Source organism: Pleurodeles waltl, chromosome 5 (genome assembly GCF_031143425.1).
Source record: "Pleurodeles waltl isolate 20211129_DDA chromosome 5, aPleWal1.hap1.20221129, whole genome shotgun sequence".
Taxonomy (NCBI): Eukaryota; Metazoa; Chordata; class Amphibia; order Caudata; family Salamandridae; genus Pleurodeles; species Pleurodeles waltl.
Genome location: NC_090444.1, coordinates 1,285,871,672 through 1,285,885,822, shown reverse-complemented (window position 1 = coordinate 1,285,885,822; position 14,151 = coordinate 1,285,871,672). Strand labels below are relative to the sequence as shown.

The following is a 14,151-nucleotide window of genomic DNA, read 5'->3' as shown; positions in this document are numbered from 1 at the left end:
TGTAATTGTGTATTTTTATGACTGCATGCCTGATGATTGCCTTGTGGGAACATGAGTACATGAGTACATGAGGCCCACAATGATTATGGTGAGAAGTCAATGATAACAGTTAGAAGACACGTTGGTTTACTAGGAAAAATATTTCCAGTGACATAGGTCTGATCTATTTATTATAACAAGTTATGATAAATGTAATAGGTCTGACATATTTAATGTGAAAACGTGTTAAACTCATTAGACATTTAAGGATGATTTGTTGTTTCTCGATAGACATGTATTTTGTTATATGAAGTGTCAGAGATTACCTCTGCAGGGAATTTGATAACTTGAGTGCTATGTTCATACTCAGCAGCAATAATTTGAGTGGTAATCTGTTGCCCTACCTCTTGTCCACAGTCCACATTACACCAAGTGGTTCTATTAGCTGCATTCCTGGTAGCCCTGTTAATTGGACAGTGGCTCAAACCCAATCCTTGCTTGAACTCATGGCTACTGAGACATTATGACTGGGCTAGACATATAAGGGCGCTTTCGGTTGATGATCTTGAGTCATTGAGAAACATTGTCTTTTGTAAATACCTGAGGCCCCGAAGAACAAAAAAGACTATCATTGAATTGCAGTCTCTAATTCAGTGGTTAATTTTGTGTATGGCTTAGGTGATAAAATGTTAACACCTAACTGTGTAAGTGGTATAAAAAAAATTGTGGTCATACCTCGACCCAAGTACTCAATAAGCCTGATCTATAGCAAACATATGGTCTAATTACGACTTTGGGCACTAGAATCTCTGTCTGCCACTGCAGTAGATTTCAGCGAAGCCTGTAGAGGTTTCCGTGCCGAAATGCTAATTGGGAGAGCCTGGTCAGGAAGAAAGCTCTGACTGAAAATCAGTCATTGGTTGTTTACTGGTAAAGATTCCAAAACCAAAATTGTCCACGGAACACATATATTTTTTAATGCCTACTTGCTTAGTCGCCTTAAAATGGTAGTAGGCGATTACTAGGATGTTAAGGACACCATATTTACCTTTATGTAAATATTTTACTGGGGCAACGCCGTCCGACATTTTAATAGGTCGCTCACTCACTCTAGATTAGGCAGTTGATTTCCACCATGTAATGTAATCTGATTCAAACAGTCACACTGCATTCGAGTTTTAAAACTATTACCTCCTCCTGGAGTGAACCTGAACTATTCAGCCTGGCAACTCTTGGAGTTGCAGTCAGAGCGATAGCACACTAAGAACTAGCACATTAGTTCAAAGTAGTTGTAATCACCCTGCATGCTGCCCACGAGCCACAGAGAGAAAAATCTCACAGATACTGCAAACAAAGAACATGACAGAATAACACTTTTAAAATCAAATCAACATTATCTACATATTAAGCAACGTATTTGCATGTACTGTTGCAAACTAAATTATTTTAAACATTCTACTAAATTGTGCTATCATAGTAACAATGGCAATTTTATTTAAAAAAAATGTTATATTTTACTTTTCATGGTTACATTCTTTCACTTTGGTGCTATTTTTCAGATTTTTTTGTTTTTTTGTTTTTGTTAAAGCCTATCATATTTTTGATGAAGAATGAATGAGCACATGAAAAAGTAAACCCGTATTTGATTGTATTTTACTCTTTGTATATTTAATCTATGCGCTTTGTCTGATAAAGGCCATTCTTTTAATCCAAAAGAGGCATCATCACATTTAGTGAATACTGTGTTACTACAGATAACAAAAACCTTGAACAAACATCATGCACTCCCAAGGTAATGCTAAATGCCTTGATACCTATCTGGGCAAAACTAGACACGTAGGAGTTCCTGTTCCATGCATGTTTGATGTTGCCGTAAACCAAGCCATGGTTCAGGGGCGTTTGTGTTGTTGCTATTGATGTTGTTATTGATGGCGGATGCTTCTGATGCTGTGGAATGTTGCATATGTTAAACGCAGATTTAAAAAGCTGTATGACATTCTAACTCAATGTTGCATATTTTCTCCTTGTGGGAAGGCATACATGGGCCAGCAGCCGCATGACAGCCGGAATTACGGAAACTTTGTCTCCCTTTAACTTTCTTGTCATTTTGTTTCCTCGATGCCTACATATGAAGCAGATCTGGGGTAATGGAAATGTTGGTCCTAGTTTTGAAGAATTGGCACAAACTCTTCTTTTTAAACTGGTCAGTCTTTGAAACTGCTTTCACAACGGCCATTGGTGCAAAGATTATTTCAAAACTGCTTGGCACTAGGGAAAAATTAAATGAAATGACTGTTTTTACTAGAGATATTTTTAAAGAAATCATAACCAAACGAAGCAGTCAAATTACAGGCAGCAACTTAGCCCTATTGTTATTTGAACATTAACAACATTAAAAAGAAGACAGGAATAAATCATATTCTCACTCGGATCCTGAGGCAGAAGCAAAATAAATTGCCATTTTTTCAACTGATATACAAAACAAAAACAAAAAAACAAGCGTTGGCATAGACAATAGGTTTGGCTCTGTGAGCTAGCATTTTGGCTTTGGCATGTATTGTTTTTCTGTCACAGACTTCATTGTTGGGGAAGTTGCCAGACGCTCATCATTATTAAAAAAAATGTCTATAGTCAAAAATATTTTGGGGTGTTCAAAAAGCACACACAACTAAAACACTACTACACACTACTAACATTGAAAAGAAGTGCTCTGTGTGCATCTGCTCCTTGCGACTGGGCAGCATGCCATAACTCACAGTAAAGTCAGCCAGTGGATGAAGTGGGCTGACCCATGATACATAATGGATTGGGTGGAAGAAAAATGGGAATAACTTAACAACATACTTTGATGACGTCTAGCTGAAAACACCTATAACTAAATATATCAGCCACATATTTTTAGTAGAAACATAAGGTCTTAGCTAGCACCAGACATAATAACGACAATTGGTCTGGCATTGTTTCCAGCCTGTTGTACTTGTTCATGCTTTTTGCAATGTTTTTGTAAATTCTAATTACAAATAGTTAAAGAGGGTTGAAAAGGTAGAGAGGCTTTCAAAGACAGATAGAGAGGCTTGAAAAGATAGAGAGGCTTCCAAAGACAGACAGAGAGGCTTGCACAGACAGGTAGATAGATAGATAGATAGATAGATAGATAGATAGATAGATAGATAGATAGATAGATAGATAGATAGATAGATAGATAGATAGATAGATAGATAGATAGATAGATAGATATAGGCAGGTATGTAGACAGACAGGTAGATTGCCAGATAAGTACAATGACAGACAAACAAGTAGAATGGCAGACTGGTAGACAGACAGACAAGTAGATCGGTAGCCCAGTAATAGATAAAGGAAGACAAAAATACATACAAGCAGGATATAGAGGCTACATATGTTTACAAGTATAACTGTATTCCTCATCAAAATACAGACCGGTATGACACACATAAGTGCAGTTATAAATGTACTTTATTGCATGCATACTAAAAAGAGAATGTATTTATAAAGAACAGTTTTTAAATGGACAAATTTATAAAGAACCATTTCAAACGGACACAATCTGGTATGCTGTGGTGGGTGAAAGTAAAATGTAAATGACAATTCAGCAGAACAAAGGATGGGATCTGCTGCCCAAAATCCTTCTATGTATGTATGTTATGTATGATTTATTTGGACAGCTAAAGCTGACTACCAGGTCAGGCCTAAAAAATCCTGGTATTGTTTCAATTTACATTATAAGGCCTCATCCTGTACTTGTGAGAACACTTCAAAGAATACATTTATTGTCTTTATTACTGCATCTGATGGCAATGAGTGCACCAGGTGATTCAAACTAAGATACAGATCAAGGGGCTCATTTAGACAAATGATTGGTAACTGTAAATCCACTAATTTGAGGGAGAAGTGGGACGTCTGCCATTGGCATATTCTTTACTGCTGTAGAATCTGCCAACAGACTCAATGCCATCACCAGTAAGGCCTGGTTACAACACAAAATCAAACTTCAGTTAAAATTTAGAAAGCGGCACTGCACTGCAAGCAGCCCACTGGTCTTAAAGCAAACTGAGAAAATGCCAGAGCGGTGGAACGCCCAGTTGCCCTGACCACTATATTTTCCCCAAGTTGGTTCTAATTCTTCTTCCATATACTCAATTGTTGTAGGATCTGCAAATGTTAGACTTGCCACTTCGACCAAAAAAGGGTGGACTTACTGTTGCCACACACCTCTAAATCAATGTCCAATGTAGGACTTTAGTCAAAGCATGTGTCTACTTTCGATGAATCTCAATAGGTCAATTATTGGGACTTCAGAAAATGTAATTTGCTTATACCTAGCATAAAAAAATGAATATTTCTCAAATAAAACGCAAGTAATAAAAACTCCTGCATGTTTATCTGGAAATTGAATGCTACTTTTCATACTGAGAACTGTGAAACCAAAGTTTTAGTGGGATATTACAGCCGGTATATATAAAATTACCTTCATTTAATTCTCTAGACCAAAAAGAACGTCTGTCAGTGTTTTAAGACTTACAAATTTTGCTGTAAATGTAAAATAAGTATTGTTTTAGAAAAGTTAGTCGCACCAACTATTTTCTGTAGAAGTACAGTTGCTGTGGGCAGCCAAACACAATCACAGTATAAGGCGATCTAGTTGAAATCTTAACTGTTAGACTTTTCATCCTTGGCGTGGTCTCCCTTAACTTTTTGCCTCTGTTCCCCAGGTTGTTGATGTGTGCTGGACTCTGATTTTGCTGTTTTTGTTACTCTGGGCACTTTACCACTGCTAACCAGTGCTAAAGTGCAAGTGCTCCTGTTTAAATTGTATGTAAGTGGTTTATCCATGATTGGCATATTTGAATTACTAGTAAGTCCCTAGTAAGGTGCACTAGAGGTGCCAGGGCCTGTAAATCAAATGCTACTAGTGGGCCTGCAGCACTGGTTGTGCCACCCACATAAGTAGCTCTGTAATCATGTCTCAGACCTGCCACTGCAGTGTCTGTATGTGTATTTTTACACTGTAAATTCGACTTGGCAAGTGTACCCACTTGCCAGGCCTAAACCTTCCCTTTCCTTACATGTAAGGCACCCCTAAGGTATGCCCTAGGTAGCCCCAAGGGCAGGGTGCAGTGTATGGATAAGGTAGGACATATAGTAATGTGGTTTATATGTCCTGACAGTGAAATACTGCCAATTTCGTTTTCACTGTTGCAAGGTCTGTCTCTCTCTCATAGGATAATATGGGGGCTACCTTTAAATATGATTAAAGTGTAGATTCCCCTAGAGAGTAGATGGACAGGTGGAGTTTGGGATCCCTGAACTCACAATTTAAAAATGCATCTTTTAGTAAAGTTGATTTTGAGATTGTGCGTTTGAAAATGCCCTTTTAGAAAGTGAGCATTTTCTTGCTTAAACCATTCTGTGACTCTGCCTTGTTTGTGGATTCCCTGTCTGGGTCAGTTGACAGTTGGGTTGTTTTTCACCTCACCCCAGACAGTGACACAAAGGGAGCTGGGGTGTGATCTGCATTTCCTGATTAGCCATCTCTGCTAGGAGGGAGGGGTGGAGTGGTCACTCTCATCTGAAAGGACTGTGCCTGCCTCTGACAATGCTGTCTCCAGCCCCCTGGTGTGTGTCTGAGGCCTTGCCTGGGCAAGGCAGGATTTCACAAGAAGGTGTGAGTCCCCTTTGAAGGAAGGTGACTTCAAAGACTAAAATGGGTATAAGAAGGGCACCCAAACTTACAAACTTTAGAAACACTTCTGGAACCAAGAGGAACCTCTGCCTGGAGAAGAGCTGATAGCTGAGGAACAAGTGCTGCCCTGCCTGTGACTGTGCTTTGTGGAGCTTTCCTGCAGTGCTGCTTCTGCCAGAGTAAGAGGGCAAAGACTGGACTTTGTGTGCCTTCCATCTTGAAGAAGAAATCTCCAAGGGCTTGATGTAGAGCTTGCCTCCTGTTGTTGAAGTCTCAGGGATAGCAAAGACTTCTTCCTGCCAGCACCTGGAGTCTCTGGAGAGACCCCTACTCTGCTCTGTGGTGCCCTTCCAGTTCCTGGGACCCTGAAAGGAGAGGCTGGCAGCCTAAGGACAAAAATACACGCACCGAGCGCCGTGCGGAGAAAAGATCGACGCGAATCCGATCGCGGCTGAGAAAACGACGCGACGCCGGTTCCGCAGCTGAGAAACGACGCCGCAGGAAACGCGACCGAAAAACCGACGCCCGGAGCAGGAGAAACGACGCGCAGCATCGCTGACGGAGGCTGAGAGATCGCACCCTGCGCCGCGGGACTTTCGGATCGTCGTGTGGCTGGCTTTTTCAACGCGCACCGCCGTGCCGAGTTGTTTTCGACGCACACAGCCGTGCAGGGTTACTTTCGACGCACACCGCCCGTGCGGGGTTATTTTTGACGCAAACCAGGTACATTTTCACGCTAGCAGCGCTAGTGTGGTGTTACAACTACCTAAAGACTCTTTTTATTTTAAACCTTTAAAAAATCATAACTTGACTTGTGTATGTTGGATTTTTGTCGTTTTGGTCTTGTTTTGTCTAGATAAATATTTCCTATTTTTCTAAACTGGTGTTGTGTCATTTTGTAGTGTTTTCATTAAGTTACTGTGTGTGTTGGTACAAATACTTTACGCCCAGCACTCTGAGGTTAAGCCTACTGCTCTGCCAAGCTACCAAGGGGGTAAGCAGGGGTTAGCTGAGGGTGATTCTCTTTTATCCTAACTAGAGTGAGGGTCCTTGCTTGAACAGGGGGTAACCTGACTGTCAACCAAAGACCCCATTTCTAACATTGGTGACCAGCGGTCGGGATTTGGACTTGTATTTGTACTTGACATACAGTAATTAAGTGTACACTACTGTTTTGATCTCAGACCACTACGTGACCACATACTACTAGTCTTGTGATTTTTGTTTTTTACTTGGACTGTTTTTCTCTGCATTCAGTTTCTTTTTTTTTTCACTGATCCCGGGATTGACTTTGCTGAAACTTCATTTGAGAACTTGCTTTTCTGTTTTTGGAACTGTGCATATTTTCTTTTTAACCTCTCATCATGTCTCAGTCTGGAGATGCCCTAGCTGAAACTGCTTTTGATTTGGAGAAATTGGAGAGCTACAAGGTGGCTCAGTTGAAGCAGTTTTGTAGGAATGTTGGCTGTCCCATTGAGAGCTCATCCAAGAAGGTTGAGCTGCAAAAGGCGCTGAGGGCCTGGGTGGCAGCCAAAGCAGCTGAGGGGCACACAGATGAGGAGCCAGAGGGGGAAGAGGAGTTGCAAGTCACTCACACTGATGTAGTGGGTGGGCCTGCTATGTCTCAGGGGAGAATCTCCAGGGCAGGTAGCAGTGTGTCCTCCAAGAGTCTGACACCTGGAGAGTTTCAGGACAGACAGGCAGAGAGGGAGTACCAGTTGGAGTTGAAAAGGCTCAGTCTAGAGGTGGAACAGAGAAAACTGACCCTTGAGGGGGAACAGAGAAAGCTGACCCTTGAGGTGGAACAGAGAAAGCTGGCCCTTGAGGAAAGGAAGATAAACATGGCTCATGAGCTCAGTTTAAAAGAGATTGATCAGAGGAGCCAGTCCAGTAGGGATGGTGGCAGCAATTCTACAGTGCAGCCTGAGAGAAGGGTACACATCCCAAAAGACCTTGTGAGGGATTATAAGAGGGAGGATGATATCTACTTGTGGTTCAAGGGTTATGAGTCAGCTCTCCACATGAACCTGGTCCCTGAAGCTCATTGGGGGGCAGCCTTGTGGAAGCATTTTGAGGCAGAGGGGAGGGACACACTGACGGCCTTAGGGGATGCTCAGAGTCTCACCTACCCTGCCATGAAGGAGGCCTTACTTACCAGGTATGGTCTCACCCCTGAGCAGTACAAAGAGAAGTTTAGATCCTACAAGAGAAAGGAATCCCAAACATGGTTGGAATGTGTTGATTCTTGTTGCAGGTCACTGGATGGTTGGGTGAAGGGCAGTAAGGTAAACACGTATGAGGGGCTTTACAATTTAATTGCTTGGGAGCACTTGTACAGTTTATGTTTTCCAGAGCTGCGCCAGCACCTCATTGACAGCAAGCTGACTGACCCCAGGAAGCTTGCACAGGAAGCGGACCGCTGGGAGAGCACCAGGGTCCAAAAGAGGTATGGGGGAGACCACGCCAAGGGTGGGCAGGGTCCCTCTCAGAAGAAAGGGGGGGGTAAGGGCAAACAGGATGAGTTCTCTAAAGGGCCCCAAACTGATTCCCAGGGTAAGGATTCCCAACCCCCCAGTGAAAAGAGGCCATGGTTCTCCAAAGGGAAGCCAATGGCAGGTGGTCCCCTACGTAAGTGCTATTCATGTGACCAGGTGGGTCATGTGAGGGGGGACCCCAAATGCCCCAAAAGTACACCGGCACCCACTGGTGCACCGTCCCAGGGTTTGGCCAGTGTAGCGCTTGGGGAGGAGTTGGTTTCAGGTGGGTGGGAACCAGCAGAAATGACCCTTGTCTCACTAGGGGACAGTGAGATGGTCCAGAGAAACCTAGTGCCTGATAACACTAAGAAGTACAGGCAATGGGTGACCATCAATGGACAGAGGGTGGAGGCTCTGAGAGACACAGGAGCCAGTGTGACTACAGTGAGGAGTCACCTGGTGTCTGAAGAGCAGATTGATCCCCGGGTACTTCACCAAGTAGTTGCAGTAGACAACTCTGAGCGCCTCTGCAGAGTGGCGCAGGTTCCCTTTGAATGGGGGGGGGTCTCAGGTTCCTGGAAAGTAGCTGTGAGTCCAACCATGCCTGTTGATTGTTTGCTAGGCAACGACCTGGAGGATTCCCCTTGGAAGGAGGTGGAACACAGGTCTCACTTGGAGATGTTGGGTCTGCCTGGGTGGGTATGCGTATCCACCCGGTCTATGGCAGCCAATCAGGGTAGTCAAGAGCCCCTGGAGCCTGAAACAGTGGCCCAGGGGACCGCCAAGAAGAGGAGAGGCAGGAGGCGCGGGAAACCCGCCCCAGAAGTTCCCACGGTCCGGGAGGAGGCAGAGCCTGAGGGTGATGCCCCGGAACCTACAGGGGAACAGGTGGCTGAACTGGGGGAGGTCCCTGAGCTGTCGCAGTGGCAGCAGGAAGGGGGACCCACCAGGGAAGTATTCTGCACAGCGCAGAAGGAATGCCCTACTCTTGAGGGACTGCGGCAGCAGGCTGCAGCCCAGGCGGCTGGCGGGGCGCCAGGTACTCACCTGATTTATTGGGAGGATGGCCTCCTGTATAGTGAGCCTAAGGTTCCTGAGCCGGGGTCAGCTCGTATGCTGGTGGTACCCCAGGGCTTCAGGACCTTCCTACTGGGTTTGGCTCATGATGTGCCTTTGGCAGGACATCTAGGGCAGGACAAGACCTATAAGAGGCTTGGCTCCCACTTTTACTGGCCCTTGATGAACAAGCAGTCAGCTGCTTATTGTAGATCTTGTCAGACTTGTCAGGCAAGTGGCAAGAGTGGGGGGAAATGCAAAGCTCCCCTCCAACCTTTACCGGTAGTCAGTACTCCCTTTGAAAGGGTAGGAATTGACATTGTGGGGCCTCTGGATCCCAAGACAGCCCTGGGCAACAGGTTCATCCTGGTCTTGGTGGACCATGCCACACGGTACCCAGAAGCTATTCCTCTAAGGACGGTCACCGCCCCCGTGGTGGGACGTGCCTTGATGGGGGTTTTTACCCGCATGGGGTTCCCCAAGGAGGTAGTATCTGATAGGGGTACAAACTTCATATCCACTTATATGAAGTCTCTGTGGAAGGTGTGTGGGGTAACCTACAAGTTCACCACCCCTTACCACCCCCAAAGTAATGGTCTGGTTGAGAGATTCAACCGCACCTTGAAAGGCATGATTCAGGGCCTGTCAGAGCCCTTGAGGCGTAAGTGGGACGTCCTCTTGCCATGCCTTCTGTTCGCTTACAGGGAGGTGCCTCAAAAGGGACTTGGCTTTAGCCCCTTTGAGCTCATCTATGGCCACCCTGTGAGGGGACCGCTCAGTCTGGTGAAGGAGGCTTTGGAGAAAGCTCCTAGTAAACCACCCCAGGATGTATTTAGCTACATGCTGGCACTAAGAAACCAGACTGCCCGCTTCAGGCGTCTCGCTCAGGAGAACCTGGAAGCAAGCCAGGAGGACATGAAACGGTGGTACGACCAGAATGCCACTCTGGTTGAGTTTCAGCCTGGACAAAAAGTGTGGGTCATGGCACCAGTAGAGCCTAGGGCTCTCCAAGATAAGTGGACTGGGCCTTTTGAGGTGGTGGAAAGAAAGAGCGAGGTCACCTATCTGGTAGACTTGCAATCCCCCAGGAACCCCTTGAGGGTCCTACATGTCAACCGCCTCAAACCCCACTTTGAGCGAACTGAGCTATCCATGCTCCTAGCGACAGATGACGGGGTGGAGGAAGAGAGTGAGCCTCTTCCTGACCTCCTGTCTGCAGGAGAGAAAGATGGGTCTGTGGAGGGAGTGATCCTCTCCCCCTCCCTGACTGAGGAACAGCAGAGGGACTGTCGCCACGTGCTGGGACAGTTCGCCTCACTGTTTTCCCTGATCCCAGGAGTCACACACCTGTGCACACATGATGTGGACACTGGGGACAGTACACCTGTTAAACATAAGGTTTACAGGGTGACTGACAGGGTGAGGGCTTGCATTAAGGAGGAAGTCTCCAAGATGTTAGCCCTAAGGGTTATTGAGCACTCCAGCAGTCCTTGGGCCAGCCCAGTGGTCTTGGTCCCAAAGGCTACTGCTCCTGGTGCCACTCCAGAACTTAGGTTCTGTGTGGACTACCGGAGTCTCAATGCGGTCAGCAAGACTGACGCACACCCCATCCCCCGAGCTGATGAGCTCATTGATCGGTTAGGAGCTGCCAAGTACCTCAGTACGTTTGATTTAACATCTGGGTACTGGCAGATTGCCTTAACTGAAGGGGCAAAGGAGAGGTCAGCATTTTCTACCCCCGATGGGCACTTCCACTTCAATGTGATGCCCTTTGGGATGAAGAATGCCCCTGCCACCTTTCAGAGGTTGGTCAACCAGGTGTTGGCAGGACTGGATGAGTTCAGTGCCGCCTACCTGGATGACATTGCTGTGTTTAGTTCCACATGGGAAGAACACCTGCAACACCTCTGGAGAGTGTTAGAGGCCCTGCAGAAGGCAGGCCTCACTATTAAGGCGAGCAAGTGCCAAATAGGGCAGGGTTCTGTTGTGTACTTAGGACACCAGGTGGGGAGTGGCCAGGTGGCACCCCTCCAGCCTAAGATTGACACGATTCTGGCTTGGGAGCCTCCCAAGACCCAGACTGAAGTGAGAGCCTTTTTAGGTCTCACAGGATACTATCGGAGGTTCGTTAAGGGATATGGTACCATTGTTACCCCCTTAACTGAGTTGACTTCTAAGAAGCAACCCAAGAAAGTGATCTGGACAGAGGCTTGCCAGAACGCTTTTGATGCCCTGAAGGCTGCCATGTGCACAGCACCGGTGCTGAAGGCACCTGACTACTCCACGGAGTTTGTTGTACAGACAGACGCCTCAGAGCATGGTATTGGAGCAGTACTCTCACAGCTGAATGAAGAGGGCCTAGATCAACCCGTAGCCTTCATTAGCAGGAGGTTACTACCCAGGGAACGTAGGTGGAGTGCCATAGAACGTGAAGCGTTTGCTGTGGTCTGGGCACTGAAGAAGCTAAGACCCTACTTGTTTGGGACTCACTTCCGAGTTCAGACCGACCACAGACCCCTCAGATGGTTAATGCAGATGAGGGGTGAGAACCCAAAACTGTTGAGGTGGTCCATTTCCCTACAGGGGATGGACTTTACGGTGGAACATCGACCCGGTACAGAACACGCCAATGCTGATGGTCTGTCCAGGTTCTTCCGCCTTAGTGATGAGAACTCCCATGAGGTTGGGTAGTTGCTCCCCACTTTTAGCTGGGGGGGACACGTGTTAGACTTTTCATCCTTGGCGTGGTCTCCCTTAACTTTTTGCCTCTGTTCCCCAGGTTGTTGATGTGTGCTGGACTCTGATTTTGCTGTTTTTGTTACTCTGGGCACTTTACCACTGCTAACCAGTGCTAAAGTGCAAGTGCTCCTGTTTAAATTGTATGTAAGTGGTTTATCCATGATTGGCATATTTGAATTACTAGTAAGTCCCTAGTAAGGTGCACTAGAGGTGCCAGGGCCTGTAAATCAAATGCTACTAGTGGGCCTGCAGCACTGGTTGTGCCACCCACATAAGTAGCTCTGTAATCATGTCTCAGACCTGCCACTGCAGTGTCTGTATGTGTATTTTTACACTGTAAATTCGACTTGGCAAGTGTACCCACTTGCCAGGCCTAAACCTTCCCTTTCCTTACATGTAAGGCACCCCTAAGGTATGCCCTAGGTATCCCCAAGGGCAGGGTGCAGTGTATGGATAAGGTAGGACATATAGTAATGTGGTTTATATGTCCTGACAGTGAAATACTGCCAATTTCGTTTTCACTGTTGCAAGGTCTGTCTCTCTCTCATAGGATAATATGGGGGCTACCTTTAAATATGATTAAAGTGTAGATTCCCCTAGAGAGTAGATGGACAGGTGGAGTTTGGGATCCCTGAACTCACAATTTAAAAATGCATCTTTTAGTAAAGTTGATTTTGAGATTGTGCGTTTGAAAATGCCACTTTTAGAAAGTGAGCATTTTCTTGCTTAAACCATTCTGTGACTCTGCCTTGTTTGTGGATTCCCTGTCTGGGTCAGTTGACAGTTGGGTTGTTTTTCACCTCACCCCAGACAGTGACACAAAGGGAGCTGGGGTGTGATCTGCATTTCCTGATTAGCCATCTCTGCTAGGAGGGAGGGGTGGAGTGGTCACTCTCATCTGAAAGGACTGTGCCTGCCTCTGACAATGCTGTCTCCAGCCCCCTGGTGTGTGTCTGAGGCCTTGCCTGGGCAAGGCAGGATTTCACAAGAAGGTGTGAGTCCCCTTTGAAGGAAGGTGACTTCAAAGACTAAAATGGGTATAAGAAGGGCACCCAAACTTACAAACTTTAGAAACACTTCTGGAACCAAGAGGAACCTCTGCCTGGAGAAGAGCTGATAGCTGAGGAACAAGTGCTGCCCTGCCTGTGACTGTGCTTTGTGGAGCTTTCCTGCAGTGCTGCTTCTGCCAGAGTAAGAGGGCAAAGACTGGACTTTGTGTGCCTTCCATCTTGAAGAAGAAATCTCCAAGGGCTTGATGTAGAGCTTGCCTCCTGTTGTTGAAGTCTCAGGGATAGCAAAGACTTCTTCCTGCCAGCACCTGGAGTCTCTGGAGAGACCCCTACTCTGCTCTGTGGTGCCCTTCCAGTTCCTGGGACCCTGAAAGGAGAGGCTGGCAGCCTAAGGACAAAAATACACGCACCGAGCGCCGTGCGGAGAAAAGATCGACGCGAATCCGATCGCGGCTGAGAAAACGACGCGACGCCGGTTCCGCAGCTGAGAAACGACGCCGCAGGAAACACGACCGAAAAACCGACGCCCGGAGCAGGAGAAACGACGCGCAGCATCGCTGACGGAGGCTGAGAGATCGCACCCTGCGCCGCGGGACTTTCGGATCGTCGTGTGGCTGGCTTTTTCAACGCGCACCGCCGTGCCGAGTTGTTTTCGACGCACACAGCCGTGCAGGGTTACTTTCGACGCACACCGCCCGTGCGGGGTTATTTTTGACGCAAACCAGGTACATTTTCACGCTAGCAGCGCTAGTGTGGTGTTACAACTACCTAAAGACTCTTTTTATTTTAAACCTTTAAAAAATCATAACTTGACTTGTGTATGTTGGATTTTTGTCGTTTTGGTCTTGTTTTGTCTAGATAAATATTTCCTATTTTTCTAAACTGGTGTTGTGTCATTTTGTAGTGTTTTCATTAAGTTACTGTGTGTGTTGGTACAAATACTTTACGCCCAGCACTCTGAGGTTAAGCCTACTGCTCTGCCAAGCTACCAAGGGGGTAAGCAGGGGTTAGCTGAGGGTGATTCTCTTTTATCCTAACTAGAGTGAGGGTCCTTGCTTGAACAGGGGGTAACCTGACTGTCAACCAAAGACCCCATTTCTAACATTAACCAAAACATGCCACACATATCAATAACCTTTTTGTTTAACTTTTGAATCTGCAAATAGTCAAATACTTGTCTCTGTCATTT

General features: G+C 46.1%; 1 protein-coding gene across 5 annotated transcripts in view; it reads right to left on the bottom strand.

Moving 5' to 3' along the window:
- The window catches only part of FUT9 (fucosyltransferase 9), a 666,331-nt gene that overhangs the window by 570,084 nt on the left and 82,096 nt on the right, over window positions 1–14,151 (bottom strand). The window lies entirely within an intron of this gene.